The 14704-nt window shown below is 43.8% G+C and overlaps 1 protein-coding gene across 1 annotated transcript in view; it reads left to right on the top strand.

Moving 5' to 3' along the window:
* The window catches only part of LOC135207394 (gastrula zinc finger protein XlCGF26.1-like), a 198513-nt gene that overhangs the window by 94526 nt on the left and 89283 nt on the right, over positions 1-14704 (top strand). The window lies entirely within an intron of this gene.

Below are 14704 nucleotides of genomic sequence, written 5' to 3'. Positions count from 1 at the left end.
ACCGCGTCGGCGTAAGAAGTCGATGACTTCCTAGCCGAAGAAGACGAAGACGACTTCCTAGAAGTCGTCTTAGACAATGTCTTCGGTTCTCTCTTTCCCTTCTCCTTATTGGAGGTACAGAGAGAGCGGGAGTGCGGCTAGGGATCTCGGATCCCGGAAAGCCTTGGAAAGAGGCGGAAGAAGAAGGGACAGGAGAAGATCCAGGAGCGCCCAAGGAAAGACCTTGGGCGCCCGACAAACCTACCTCAACCAACAAATCCTCACTCACTACCGCCATCGGCTCGAGATTCAGGTCCAGGCCGGCGACGTCCGGAACTGACTCCTGGGCGGCTACGACCCCCAACGACTGCTGGAGTTCTTGCTGGATGGCGCTATCACAGGGGGCGGCGGGACAAGGGGTCGACGTAGCCCGTCGACTTGCCCAGCAGGGAAAGATCTGGATGGCCAGCTTTCCTATCCAATATGTAGGGCTGGCCCTTGGCGGGGCGTTCTTCCCAAAGCCGCCCACCCACGCTTTCAGGGTGGCGAGGCGACTTCCCTCACACCGCTAGCCTGAAAGAAAGGCTGAATTAGCTACCAATTGCGGACAGGGTTAACAAACTTACGAACTAAAAGTGTTAGTAAATTGATAAATAACCTCATAATGGTCTTACCCCACCAACCAGCTGATCGACCAGGTCGTAGCATATAGTGCAGGCCTCGGGATGCCAGACGATAGACTCGTTGAACAAGGTGGCACATGGGGCGTGAGACCTGCACTCGTCATGTCCGCAGGGGTCGTGCAGCGACGCATTACAAGCGAGGACCTGGCAGTTGGTAGCCTGTAAGTGAAAACGTACATGAGTACAAAGTAAACACTCACAGCCTAACATATGCTCCGCTGGTGCCGGAGCGATAAAGTTAGATAAAAACCATAGCCCTGCTAAAATACGTGTGGTAACCATGTTGGGAGAAAGGCTATGGCTCCGCCAGTGGCGGAGGCACAAGAATCAACCAACTAGGAGTGGTGGTAATGGAAAACCACAACGGATAATGGCGGGGTATGGTTGAATAACATAAATATTATAATACACAATTCATTGTAAAATATCTTAAATTAGGGTATATATCCTTAACATAGTATAGTAACAACATAAAAACCAACTTCTCTCCACCCGTCTACTAGAAGAGTGCGTAGGTAAGGGTAAGCTCCCTTCCGGTAGCGGGGGAGAGATATAAGGATATAGTAGGCAAGCAATCGACCATCCATAGCACCCACCCTGCCGCGTAGCGGAGCCAATATCCTATAACCAAAGGGGCCCCGGCTGCGACGGAAGGCTCCTTTCATATCGTAAGGGAGGTGGCTGAGTAATGGGTAGGGGGGGAAGGAGGTCCCGGTGAAACGCGGCGGGAGCGAGGAAAGGGGGAAGGGATGGCCTACTCCTCCCACCTCACCAACTACCGTATGGAGACCCGGTACCTCATAGTGGTCGCCCTATACCCCCTGCTGGCGGAACCCCGGCACCTCCGAATGTGAGAGAAGGCTATGAGGTTGTTATGACAACCAAGGGGTCCCCAGCTCCTCCCTACATCAGAGAGGGAGGGAAGGGGCAGGTAAGGTGCTATGGAACACGTGACCACCAGTGGCCTAGGCCGCGATCAACACAACCGTGGTAGGGCCACGTGAAACCAGGCTGTACCAATACATGGAAGAACAAGCACCTAGGCTAGCCTAACACCTAAATAATAATAATAAAATACATCGAAAGGTGGAAGAGACACTTTTAGTAAAAGAGAAAGAAGCCCAGGAGGAGGCAAACTATTCCAAGAAACAGGAGCCTACTCGGAGCCAGCGATAGCCGATGTAGAGCAAGAGCCGGGATGCTGGGCCAGAATAAAAATAATAATAGCCCTAAATACCAAGCTAAGAGAATGGTAAGAGGGCTAACTAGCTAAAACTCGATGTAAAACAATGAACGTGATAAAGTAAGCCCATAAGTATAAGAAGTCCCAGTATGGAAGACCGGGAATTCTTACGAGGCAGCATGGCCGCCACGAGACAACCGGGGAACCGTATATGACCTATAAAAAGGAAAATACTGGTACCCGGAAGATAAAACTGTGATAAAATATTACTTATGAGTTACTTAACTTAGCCGTGGCAATTGCTGAGCGTTCCATCGTAGAATACGAGATAAATCCTGAGAAATATAGCACAAGTAAAATCTGCGTCTAGACGCTGGCGCTAAAAAATAAGGATGACCGCTAGGGGCGCTGCTGTCCGTGGCGTCCTCTAGTAGTAGTAGTAGAGGCTGCATCGCCCGTTGGTATCGGCTCTCTCTTAGGGGGATTCTGATAGGGAAGTTCTAATTGTGTTTGTCTCGTGGTAGTGTTCCCACACTCGCCCCTATATCATACCGACACTTCTTTTTAAGAGTGAGCGAGTCAGTCTTACTGACATTTTCTTAATTTTGTTTTTTCTCTGGTAATTTTAGGATAATTTTACCTAGAAAGATGATATTAAGGATTACTTTCATAGGCCGACACGAGCTGAGCCCAGAAAATAGATTTTTCCTATGTCAAAATCCCTTTTCTGGGCTCTGCCATGTCGCTCCGTGAAATAGTACCAGAGAAAACACCAAGCTTGCAACATATAAGAACAGATATTAAACAAATATTAAACATTAAAGGGTGATAATGAAAAACATTGAACATTATTTCACTATAATAAATTCTTATATACAAAACATACTATAGCCTTAGCGTAAAGTTAACAACCTTAAAAATTAAGCATGACCCGTCGTTTAAACAAGAAATTGTATACAAATGCGGTGAAATAAGGCACTTATGAACTAAACATTATGTACAATCATCACATAAATTTGCCCAGTACTACAAATACACTACTGGGCTGAGGTAAAATGTTAATGAGACTAGTAGGAAGGAGGGCAGAAGGAGATAAGATAACTACTGCATACTACTTCCGACCAGAGCAGGGGAAACTGTGTTCCTCACAGCTACCGTCGGGAACTTAAGGTCCTCCAAAGACTTAAGATAATGGCGTTTAAATACTGAGGGGGATTTCCACCCAGTGTACTTCTTCAGATTGTCGAAATTCATATGCTGGAAGAAATTAATTGATGTAGCTATAGCTCTAAGGTCATGTACCCGTGGGAATGACTGTGGGGTGGCTTTCTTGATAAAATATAGAATTTGTTGTCTTATACCTTTCAGAGAGATGGTGCCACCTCCCTCTCTAATGAACAGAGGGTCTTCGGATTTCAGAGATGTTTTATGTAGGAAATCCTTTAATGTTTGCACAGGGCACAGAGATGGGTCCTGTGGAAGGGGGACAATTTTCCATGGAGCCCACCTATCTAAATGGGTCCTTATTTTTTTGGCAAGAAACCTGCGATTCTGGAGAAAGCAAACACCCCCCTCCCCCGATGATAAAAATTCTATATGACCTGGGTCCCTAGATAAAGATGACAATTCTGAAATTCTAGCTCCTGAAGCTAGGCTGATTAGGAATAGAGTCTTCCTCAACAGAGATTGATAGTCACATACTGAATTGTCAGTATCCATGCCAGCTTAAGGACATCGTTTAAGAACCATGACACTGCCGTTGGCCGCTCCACAGGCCTAAGCCTGGCGCATGCCCTGGGTATTGAAGTAAAGTATGAATCTGTTAAGTTAATGTCAAATCCGAATTGGAAAATCTTTTTCAAGGCTGATTTTGTTGTGGTTATTGTACTAGCTGCCAAACCTTGTTCAAATGAATACCTGAAAAAGGTGATAGCTATGTTTGTGGTCATGGTATGAACATTGGACTCGTTTAGGAAGACAGCCAGATTCTTAACTGCTGAATCATATTGGCGAAGTGTTGACTCTCGTTTATCTGATTCCAAGAACAGGATGTTCTGTGGATCTATGTCCGCACCCCGCTGCGCAGCGAACTTCATGAAGTCCATAAAGTTAGGGTTTTGTGAAGACCTGAGGAATCGAATACAGTCTTCGTTGCTGGACAGTTCTTGTGGTTCGGAAGCCGATGAGGACGTAGACACAATTCTAGGATAAGAGGAAACCCCAATTGCTCTTCGGCCAGTTGGGGGGGGCTATGAAGAGCCACCTGGCCCGTAAACAACCAACCTTAACTTGTGCAGAACCTTTAGAGAGGTTTCACTGGAGGAAACAGATAATTCTTCTCCCCATTGGTTTCCAATCTGTAGCCAGCGCGTCCATGGTGTAAGCCAGAGGGTCCAGGTTGGGGGCCACATAACAGGGAAGCTTGTGATTCGATTCTGTCACAAACAGATCCACCTGGAGCCTTGGTACTAGGTGACACACCCACCTGAACGACTTGTTGTCCAGAGACCACTCTGACTCCAGTGGGACTGAGCGTGAAAGAGCGCCGTCGGTCTACCACAATTCCTTGAATCCCCATGCTAGGTTGACGTGGCCGAATATGATGCCCATCTGTTTCTTGGCTGCGAGAGAGAAGATGCTATCATCACGTGGTTCACATGACTTGATTTTGAGCCTCCCCTGTTCATGCAGTGCACCACTACTGCACTGTCGAGCACCAGCTTGATATGTGATTTCTTGGCTGGGCGAATTTTCCTTAGGGTGAGGAACACTGCCATAGCTTCCAGGACATTTATATGAAGCTGTTGGAATTGAGGGGACCAAGTTTCTTGTACCTTCTTGTATTGTGAGTATCCCCCCCCAACCTGTTAGTGACGCATCTGTGTGAATCACTAGGGCCGGTGGGGGAAACTGTAGCAGGATCTTCTTTGCTAAATTCTTCGCCTCCGCCCAGGGGCGGAGACGTTTGCACAGAATTGCCGGGATTGGGGGCGAGCCTGTCCCGGAACCTTGCGTTTGCCATGGAGCGCCAAACTCAATTGATGTCCTTGACTTTGGCTTTCAAGAGTACGTCCATCACTGAAGCAAATTGTAGAGAACCCAAGATCCTTTCTTGGCTTCTCCGGGACGTCTGCTTGCACTTCAGAAACTGCCTAGTTGCCTTGGCTATCTCTTTCCTCTTCGCTGGAGGGATCGAAAGAGTATGTGAGTCCAAGTCCCACTGGATGCCCAGCCACTGAAACCGGGACTCCGGAGTCAGGCGGGACTTCCCTGTTTATCTTGAATCCTAGATGTTCGAGGAAACAGATCACTTTGTTCGTAGCCTTGATGCAGTCCTCGATGCTTGCCGCCCACACTAGCCAATCGTCCAGATAAGCTACCTCCATGAAACCCTGTGACCTTAGTTCCTGCACTACCGTTTCCACCAGCTTTGTAAAGATCCTTGGGGCTATATTGAGCCCGAAGGGCATTACTTTGAAAGAGAAGGCTTGTTTGCCTAACTTGAAGCTTAGAAATGGACGGAAGTGCCGTGCTATCGGGACATGATAGTAGGCGTCTGTAAGATCTATAGAGGTGGTGACGACCCCACAGGGAAGTAAGGGGGGTTTCCCCCCCTCCCCCGCACCTGGGAGAGATGGTCAGCATCTTGAACTTTTCGCAGCGAATGAATAAGTTTGGCTCGCTGAACAAGCGCCCTTGAAATTTTAAATGTTTTGTCTTTAACACCGCTCCTTTTTGAAGGAGGTCCTGAGAGTATTCTACTAACTCCAGTGTTTGCTCCTGATAGAAGGTGTTGGGTGGAGGTGGACCTTCGATCCAACTCCAACCTAGGCCTCTGGATACGACGCTTTGTGCCCAATTGCTGAACCCCCAACGATGACGAAAGTGGTACAGCCTCCCTCCTACCTGCGAGACCTCATTGGGTTGCTGATGGACGTGTTCCGCGGCCCCCTTTTGCAGCTCTGGCACGACCGGTTGCTCTGCTTCCGGCTCGTTGACGAAAGGAACCTCTAGCCCTGCCGCCCCTACCGAACCTATTGAACGCCTGAAATGCCTGGCTTTCATAGGTCGGATTAAAAGCAGGGGAGACAGCGAAAGAGGCCGAAGGTTGCTGCTGTTGAGATTGCGTCAGCAGAACGAACTGCTGCTGGGGCTGGGCCTTAGAGGTGGAAGGTTGTGGCACTGGGAACGCCTGGACCAACACCTGATGCTGAGAAGGCTGGAATTTCCTAGGCTTCTTCTTGGGCTTGGAACCCGAGGAGGAAGACTCTGACTTCCTTTTATAGACTATGCCCCAACGAACTCTTATGCTCTGGTTCAGGCGTGCAGCCTCGTGTTGCACTTCATTAACAACAGAGGCCAGAAAGAGATCTGCACCCCAAATCGACGAAGCCAGGAGCTAATTTGGCTCATGCCTAATTGTTGATTCGGCTAGGACATGCTTCCTGCAGTTTCTCCTAGCCACAGCAAAGTCGTAAAGATTGCATTGCATGCTAAGAAGTAACGACTTCGCAATAACCTTAAACAGCGGTTCTTGTGCATACTCAAGAGCCGCTGTTTCTGTCATTACCAAGGAGTTAAGAGACCTAGCAAGCCGTGTCCTAGCGTCGAACTCCGTTTGAATCAAAGCATCAGAGAGCCTAGGTAGACATTCACTAAATAGTGATTGCACAGTCCGGTTTAAGCTTCCCCACCGAGAAGGTTGCCGGCAGGTCTACCCACAGGTCATCACCACCCGGAAGCAATAATGATGTAGGGTCGGTCTCCCTGAGTTGTGGCATAGGCTCATCTCTCATTACCACCTGAAGGGTGAGTTCCGCCACTTTAGTCGTGAACGGTAATGGGTTCTCCTCATCCGTGGTAAACATTGTGAACGGACTCTTGAAGGCCGTGACCTTGGTATTTGCACAGTTCCACTCATCCAGACTGCGAACCCACGCCTGTTGGGCTTGGTCCCGGGAAAGGATGACTGTTTCCTTCGGGACCTTGTCCTCCCTGACTAAGGCAGACGTAGCCAATGAAAGGGGCCTGTAACCCTGGAGGGTAGAACTCGAAGTCCTCAAGCCTTCGAGTTCCGCAGCCCTCGATCGTCAACATTCCGTTTACAAAAGGAGCGTAGTTTGCCACCGTCCAAGGATTACTCGGATGGAAAGGAGGGAGAGTGGAACAGTCTGGCATAACCTGACCTGGTGCTAACTGACTGGGATGCACCATACCTGACACACCCTGCAATTAGGGACTCCTGGGTATCTAACCTTTTTAGAACATCTTCAAACCTTGAAGTAACTGTGTTCACTAAGTTGCCTAAATTCCCGACCTGTTGCAATATATTCGTGGTGAACATATCCGGGTCAAAGGAGGAGGACTCCGCCTTCTCCTTTAGTACCTTATGAGGTAACTGGCCCTTGGAGGTTGATGGTATGGGACCTGAATGGGAAGGGTAAGACTTCCCCTTCTGAGACTTTGGCTTCAAGGACTTTGTTAGGGACTTCTGTCTGGGTTTGTCTGCTCCGGGATGGTGAGCCGGAGCTTCCTGACTTAGGCTATCATATGATCTTTTGGGAATGGATTTTGCTTTTTGCAGTAGTTTAGAGCGAAGCTTACCTTTTACTTTAGGAATCGCCAAAAGGGATTTCGACTTAGATGGAGGTAATCCCCCGGAGAAACCATGAAAGGAATTAGAAGAAGAAGGAGAAGAAGTATCAAAAGCGCTCAAGGAAGACCCGGAGCACTTAAAAGACTAGCTTCATTAACACTCTTACCGTAGTCCATGGCTAATGTCATGGGGTCTTGCTCCATATCCGGAGCAGGCACTTCCTCTAACAAATCCTGTGGCGAAGCCTCCTCTGGCTGCTGAGCTACTGCGTCTTGAATAGAGGCTATGATAGGGGCTACAATCTTGGGGTCCACGTACCCTGTACTCTTTCCTGCCGGAAAGATTAAGGTAGCCATTTCTTGCGAAAGGATATATGGCCTTGCTTTCCCAACGTTGCGCCTGAAGCCACCCACCCATATCTTAAGGGTGGAGAGAGCAGCATCTCGAACAGACTGCAAGGCTTGTAAGAGAAGAATATTGTTAACCTTGAACTTATCTTAATATTCTATAATTAATGCTAAAAAATTATAGTATCTTCAAAATCATACCATGTTAATTATGAATGACCACCCTAAAGGCAGATGTAAACCCCGAGAGGAGAGGTAACTTACATCGGAGGTAACCCGTTCGCCTAGGTCGTAACAGGCGAAACAGTTCTCATGATGCCAGACTATCGAACCTTCGAGTTGAACGGCGCAGGTGGTGTGGCTCCGGCAAACGTCGTGCCCACAAGGGTCTTGAAGTACGGCGTTACAGCCGGCAACCAAACACTGGGTGGTCTGTAATGATAATGATACATGAGTACCATTGGTAAACAGGTATGAAAAGTTCATGGTAAACATTAATTAATGCCGGAGTATTCCGGGCTAACAAAATCTGTCCGACTCTGCCAATCTTGCTATGTACCCTACTAAGCATTCTGGAATCGTAGTAGCCGGAAGTTAGATGTATTCCGGATAGACCGGAGCACAGACTACTACCCCAGTGGAGCTACTCGATATAACCAGAGAGGAGGATCTAATAAGGCACTAGCGATAGGCGAGACCGGGACGGTGGAACCCGGAGGTTCCCTAAGGTAAAATAACAAGAGAGTAGTAACACACTGCGGAGTGTATACTCAAAAACATATATAAACAAATAAAGTTATAATATAATAAAATAATATCCGCCCGTTGGAGGCCTGAGCCACCGTAAGGACATTGCCCTCAAAGACTCCCGGTACTGCCGGAAGCCTGTCCCGCCATTAGGCGGGGAGGGAATGTCCAAGGGCGAGAAGGGTGTAACGATCCCAAAGAGCCGAGGAGGGCCGAGTTCGCCTGAGCCAGGTCGGGACCGAGGCTGGGTAAAGCGAAGCTCCTCCCCAACGCTGGGATGAGGTCGGCTGAGAAGCGTCACCCGCACACCGAGGGCCTGTGGGGCCCCCTTCCACCCCTCCACGAGAACTCGGGTCGGTCGTCAGGGACAACGTGAGTGAGATAACCACCCACCTTGGTGGAGCTCTGTGCGGGGTGGGTGGGGGGGGGGGGGGGGGGTGGGGGGGGGGGGGAAAGTAGGTCGGTAGAGGGTGACGATCACGTGACCGCCCGGCTCCCTCGCAGTTGCTTGGACCACGAGGATGGCCGACAGGGAGGCCTAAGGACTATCATAGCCAACCAGTACACACATACAGTAAACATATACAAACGTAAAATGATAAAATATGTACTGAACACGGGGGGGGGGGAAGAAAAAAACAAGGAAGAGGAACAGTGATGTCCTAGGAGAACCAAGTAAAACCACCCAATAAGGATGGCCCTAACCAGGAACTTCCAGCAGCTGGCCTAGTGCCGTAACGAAGAATCGTAGGACAGGCGGCAAAAATACAAAATTCAACATGAAATGACAGTTTCTTGAAAAGTTTAGATCAAATGATTTCTCTCTCTCTCTCTCTATCTCCTCCTCCCCTCCATAACCTCATGAGGGCTCTCATTCCTCCCTCTTCCAGGCTCGTAGCTCTTCGGCATCTCCTCTCTCTCTCTCTCTCTCTCTTCCGTCTTAGCTACTGGCTGAGCAGAAGCATTCAGAATACACTTTGCAGATCTGAATAATACCTATGGCGATGATGATGATGCCGATCATTCATTCACACTGCACTATGATGTCACAGATGCGTGAAGCAGAGCCTTCCATCTTAGGTAATGGCTAAGCAGGAAGTTTTTCTCTCGCATTCCCCTCATCCCCTCTCTCAGATACCAGCGAACCCCCCTTCAACTAAAATTCTTGAAAAAACAATAGATTTGATAAGTTTTGCGGCGCTTGACTCACAGACTTTGAATGGCTTCGCAGATACAGAAAATCTATTTTTGAGAACTAGCGACCACATAAAAGGGGAATCGCACAATTAGATCACATATATTTTGGGACCGTACTGTAGTTGCAAACTGTAAGGTCTATTTGCACGGGGTTTGTTGAATTCAATAGAAAATTCACACTTTTTTTGCGATTCTTGGTATCTTACTACCATGTAACTAATTTATAATGCAACAGAGTGTGGGCTAACTACAATAACTTCATCCTTAATACTTTTAGTGATTACTCTGATGTTATTTAAGAGATCATAATTTTTTTTTCTGTGCTTCAAGAAATTTGTAAAGATGTAAATTTTTCATAAAAGTTAGTATGCCTGCAATTGTTTTATGACTTGTTTAAGTTGCCTGTGAATCAATATAGGCAGTCCCCGGGTTACGACGGGTTCGGCTTACGACGTTCCGAGGTTAAGGCGCTTTTCAATTATATTCATCAGAAATTATTTCCAGGGTTACGACACCTTCAACGCTCATCTGGCAGAAAAAATATGACACCAAAAATGCAAAATAATCAATATTTGAAGGTTTTTCTGATGCAAAATGCAATAAGAATGCAGTTTACATAGTTTTCAATGCACCCAAAGCATTAAAAGTAAGGTTTTCTTAGGATTTTTGGTGATGTTCCGGCTTACGACAATTTTCAGGTTACAGCGCGTCTCAAGAACGGAACCCCCGTCGTAACCCAGGGACTGCCTGTACTGCTGTTATTTCCTATACTAGCTATGGCTCCAGTGGTAAAAAAATGTTTGACTAAAGTTTGTTCATATGTGGAAAAATATTATGTGGTAAAAGCTTTATAGTGATTCATGCATGCATATCAGGTACAGGACACATTCAGAATATACCTCTATTACATTGTTTTAAGATCTTTACTTAAAAAAAATTGAACAAAAAACAGGTGCAAAAACACTGAATAATGATAAACTAAGAAAAAAAAATTCCCATTTGTGAAGCTGCTGATGTTTTTGGTTGGATGTGGGTGCCATATCACTAAGTTTTTCTTCATCAGGTACCATTGTCAGATTTACTTGATATTATTCAGCCTTAAATGCCACTAATGAAAGTACTTTTAGTTCCCCTCTGTCAAATGGAGTTGGCCATTAGGCAGCTTAACCCTTTAATGCCGAAGGGGTTAATAAAAATCGTCTCCCGTATGCTGGCGGGGTTGGGAGTGAGCGCCGAAGCGGAAAAAATGTTTTTTCAAAAAATCACAGCACACTTACTTTTCAAGATTAAGAGTTCATTTTTGGCTCCTTTTTTTGCCATTGTGTGAAGTTTAGTATGCAACCAGCAGAAATGAAAAAAATATCATTATCATATATAAATAATAGGATATATGATAGCGTGAAAACAAAATTTCATATATAATTGTATTCAAATCGCGCAGTGAGCAAAACGGTTAAAGCTAACGAGTTCATTTTTTTCTGTTGTATTGTACACTAAATTGCAATCATTTTGGTATATACCACGTTGTAAAATGATCAAGGCAACAAAGAGAAAATATTATCACAAAATGATGCATGAATTCGTAACACACAGACGTAAAAAAAAGCTGTTTTCAAAAATTCACTATAATTCAAAATATTCTTCTAGAGACTTCCCGTTTATTGCAAAATGAAGGTAATTGATTGAATATTACTAGACTGTAAGTGTTGTAGCTTACAATTGCAGTTTTTGACCATTTCGGTCGAGTTAAAGTTGACCAAAGGACAAATTTGTTCTATTTATCGTTATTTATATGAAAATATTTCAAAACTGATAAAGTTACAACCATAGGTTGTTTTTTGTTGTATTCTACATAAAATTGCACACATTTTCATATATAAAACTTTATGTAACGGCTAATTTAAAATGGTGTAAACATTACGAAAATCGGACGAAAAAATTTATGATTTTTTCAGAAGAGTTACTGCGCCGACGTAAGGAAAAAGTTTATTTCATAAATTCACCATAAATCGAAATAATGTGTTAGAGACTTCCAATTTGTTGCAAAATAAAGTTAAATGATTGAATATTACTTGAATGTAATAGTTTTAGCTTGCAATTGCAATTTTTTTACCATTTCGGTCGAGTCAAAGTTGACCGAAGGTTGAAATGTTGGCACTTATCGTTATTTATATGAAAATATTTCAAAACTGATAAAAGCTACAACCATGGGTTGTTTTTAGTTGTATTCTACGTGGAATTGTACACATTTTATATATAAAACTTTATGTAACGGCTAATTTAAAATGGTGCAAACATTACGACAATTCGGACGAAAAAAATTTTCTGATTTATTTTTGGCGAGTTTACCGCGCGGACGTAAGGAAAATGTTTTTTTTTTCATAAATCACCATAAATCGAAAAATATTGTGCTTGAGACTTTCCAAAATTTATTGCAAAAAATTAAGTAAATTATTGAATATTACTAGAATATTAGAGTTTTAGCTTACAATTGCGTTTTTCGACCATTTCGGTAGAGTCAAAGTTGACCAAAGGTTTAAATTTTGGCACTTATCTCTATTTATATGAAAATATTTCAAAACTGATAAATGCTACAACCATGAGTTATTTTTTGTTGTATTCTACATAAAATTGTGCACATTTTCATATATAATACTCCATGTAACGGCTAATTTAAAATGGTGCAAAAATTATGTCAAAGTGACGAAATAATTTTTGAGATGTGTCGCTGATACTTTTTAGTGCGATAAGAAAGAAATTCGCGCTTGCACGCCTGCGAGCCTGCATAACGATTGTAAAGAAAACAACCCCTTGATCCGTGAGCTCCCAGCATCCCCCAAGGCTCGTGATTCAAAAGTTTTTGCCTAGTAGGCCTATAACTTTTTTTATATCGACGTACCATACGTACAATCGGCACCCAACAGACAATTTATGTCGACGTTTAATACGTCCAATCAGCATTAAAGGGTTAACATAACTGGTTAAAGGGTTTGGAATTGTAAGCTCTACACCTAGATGAGTCTCTTTTGTTGTAAATTGGTCAGCATGATCAGTTATCATCTCGAAACCCTTCTTGATACAATACATTAAAGGTGAGGATCTGAGAACTTATGAAATTAAGGTTTTTGCAGTCAATGGATAATATGTCCCTGCAGATTATGCACTGTATCTCCACAACGAGAAAGGTCTTGGTTATAATATAGTTTGAATTATGTGGACATAATCATCCTTGGTCTCTGTGATGCCTTTGGAGCTTGTGTATTGTAAGGCTAAAGTGGTGGTGACAGGGCCTGTGTGAGTGAGTAGGGATAAGGAAAATGTTAGTATGGAGGAATTTATTGATATGCACCAAACATAAGCACAATAAACAGTTGATAGTTCTATTTTAACCTAACCAATTAACTGAAAAGAAAACTAGATTGTTGCCTTTTATTCATCATGGTCATTCTGTATTTTACAGTGTAACTAAAACTAGCCTCTCTTCAGTACCTTTTTTGTTTAGGGTAATTTCATCCCATGTACATCACATAAGCATTTGAATTTTTAAAATAAAAATACTGCATTAGTAAGTCCACATTTTTTGTGAAAAGTATTCTAGTTAGCAAAAGGTGGAAGAGTTTGCTCTAAGCCAAAGCATAACTCCAAAGTTCAGCATTCCTGCCTTCAGTAAATCACATGGATTGTAAGTAGTAGCTACTCTTTCTATTGCAGAGCAAGTTGTTTAATTGTTGAGCACCTTTCTTTGTTAAGTGAGTCTCTTTCTTTAATAAGTGATTTTTTTCTGTATCTGGTTAATTTTCTTGAATGTATAAATATACAGGATGATGAGAGAGAGAGAGAGAGAGAGAGAGAGAGAGAGAGAGAGAGAGAGAGAGAGAGAGAGAGAGAGAGAGAGCATCTGTCAGCTGTTTAGGGCATCAGTGTGTTTGTGTTTGTTTGTCTTCTCTGTATCAGTGTATGGATTTACGAACTCTTCACATAACTATCGTAGTTAGGCAGCTGGGAAATTCAATTAACCTGCAACCCTTTGGTCCCAAGGGTGCCAGTTATGAGGAATTTTATTGTAATAATAGTGATAGTAATAATATTTTATTAAATACCAATAATACAGTTTTTTTTTTTTTTCTTTTTACAAGTTTAGTAGTCTTTGGCCTTTGGTTAAAAATTAGTCTACCAGATACCTCAACTTTGCCTATAGGTAAAGGCTGTTCTACTAAAATGGCGCTTAATCCTTTGTGATGGCATGAGGTATTTATCTCTTAGGTAGACAACAAGCTTCTAGATTACAAGTAAACAGTCATCACATAATTTATCGGGAATTCAAAGTGGGCCTTTTGGTTGGCAGCTTTTCAGGACCTGATTGGTGGTCTTGACTTTTTATCAGAAATTGTCAACAAACCCTGTAAGCTTAAGAGGAAATCATTTTATAGTAGGATCCATGAGTTGGATTCATGATTTGATTAACAACAGTATTTTACATCATGATTTTTTTTTCTTTTTTGCTTGCCACACACTTGAAGAAGCTTTAATATTTTTGCTCCCCTACCAAGGCTCAGTAGCTTTCATGGTGATTCCTGGAGACATTCTTAACATGCTTTGCAAGTTCATGCTTTTGCTTTGCTTAGTCTTCTGAAATCAGTTCTGGATAAGATAATGGCATCCAGTAACTGTATATTGACTCATCATCCAGATTGAGGCCAACAGGAATGGTGTGCAAACTTCCATCTCAAGCTAGCTTCCATTGCAGCCCAATCTTGTTTGCTTCCTCACATGAATTTATTTAGTTCAGTTTATCTAATGGCTCTTTGTTTTCCCACAATGTGCTATGAAATATGTTTTCTGATAGGAGAGGTTTCTTCTAACAAGACTACTAGAAGCATTTCGAACCTACTGAGCCCTTCTTCCTCAAGGTTATCAGAGGCTACACAGTGCTTCTACCTCTAGATTTTCTCCAGAGACTTAATCCAACAAA

Source organism: Macrobrachium nipponense, chromosome 32, assembly GCF_015104395.2.
Source record: "Macrobrachium nipponense isolate FS-2020 chromosome 32, ASM1510439v2, whole genome shotgun sequence".
Lineage (NCBI taxonomy): Eukaryota > Metazoa > Arthropoda > Malacostraca > Decapoda > Palaemonidae > Macrobrachium > Macrobrachium nipponense.
The sequence above is the reverse complement of the archived record's forward strand: the minus strand, read 5'-3'. Positions and strand labels throughout refer to the sequence as shown.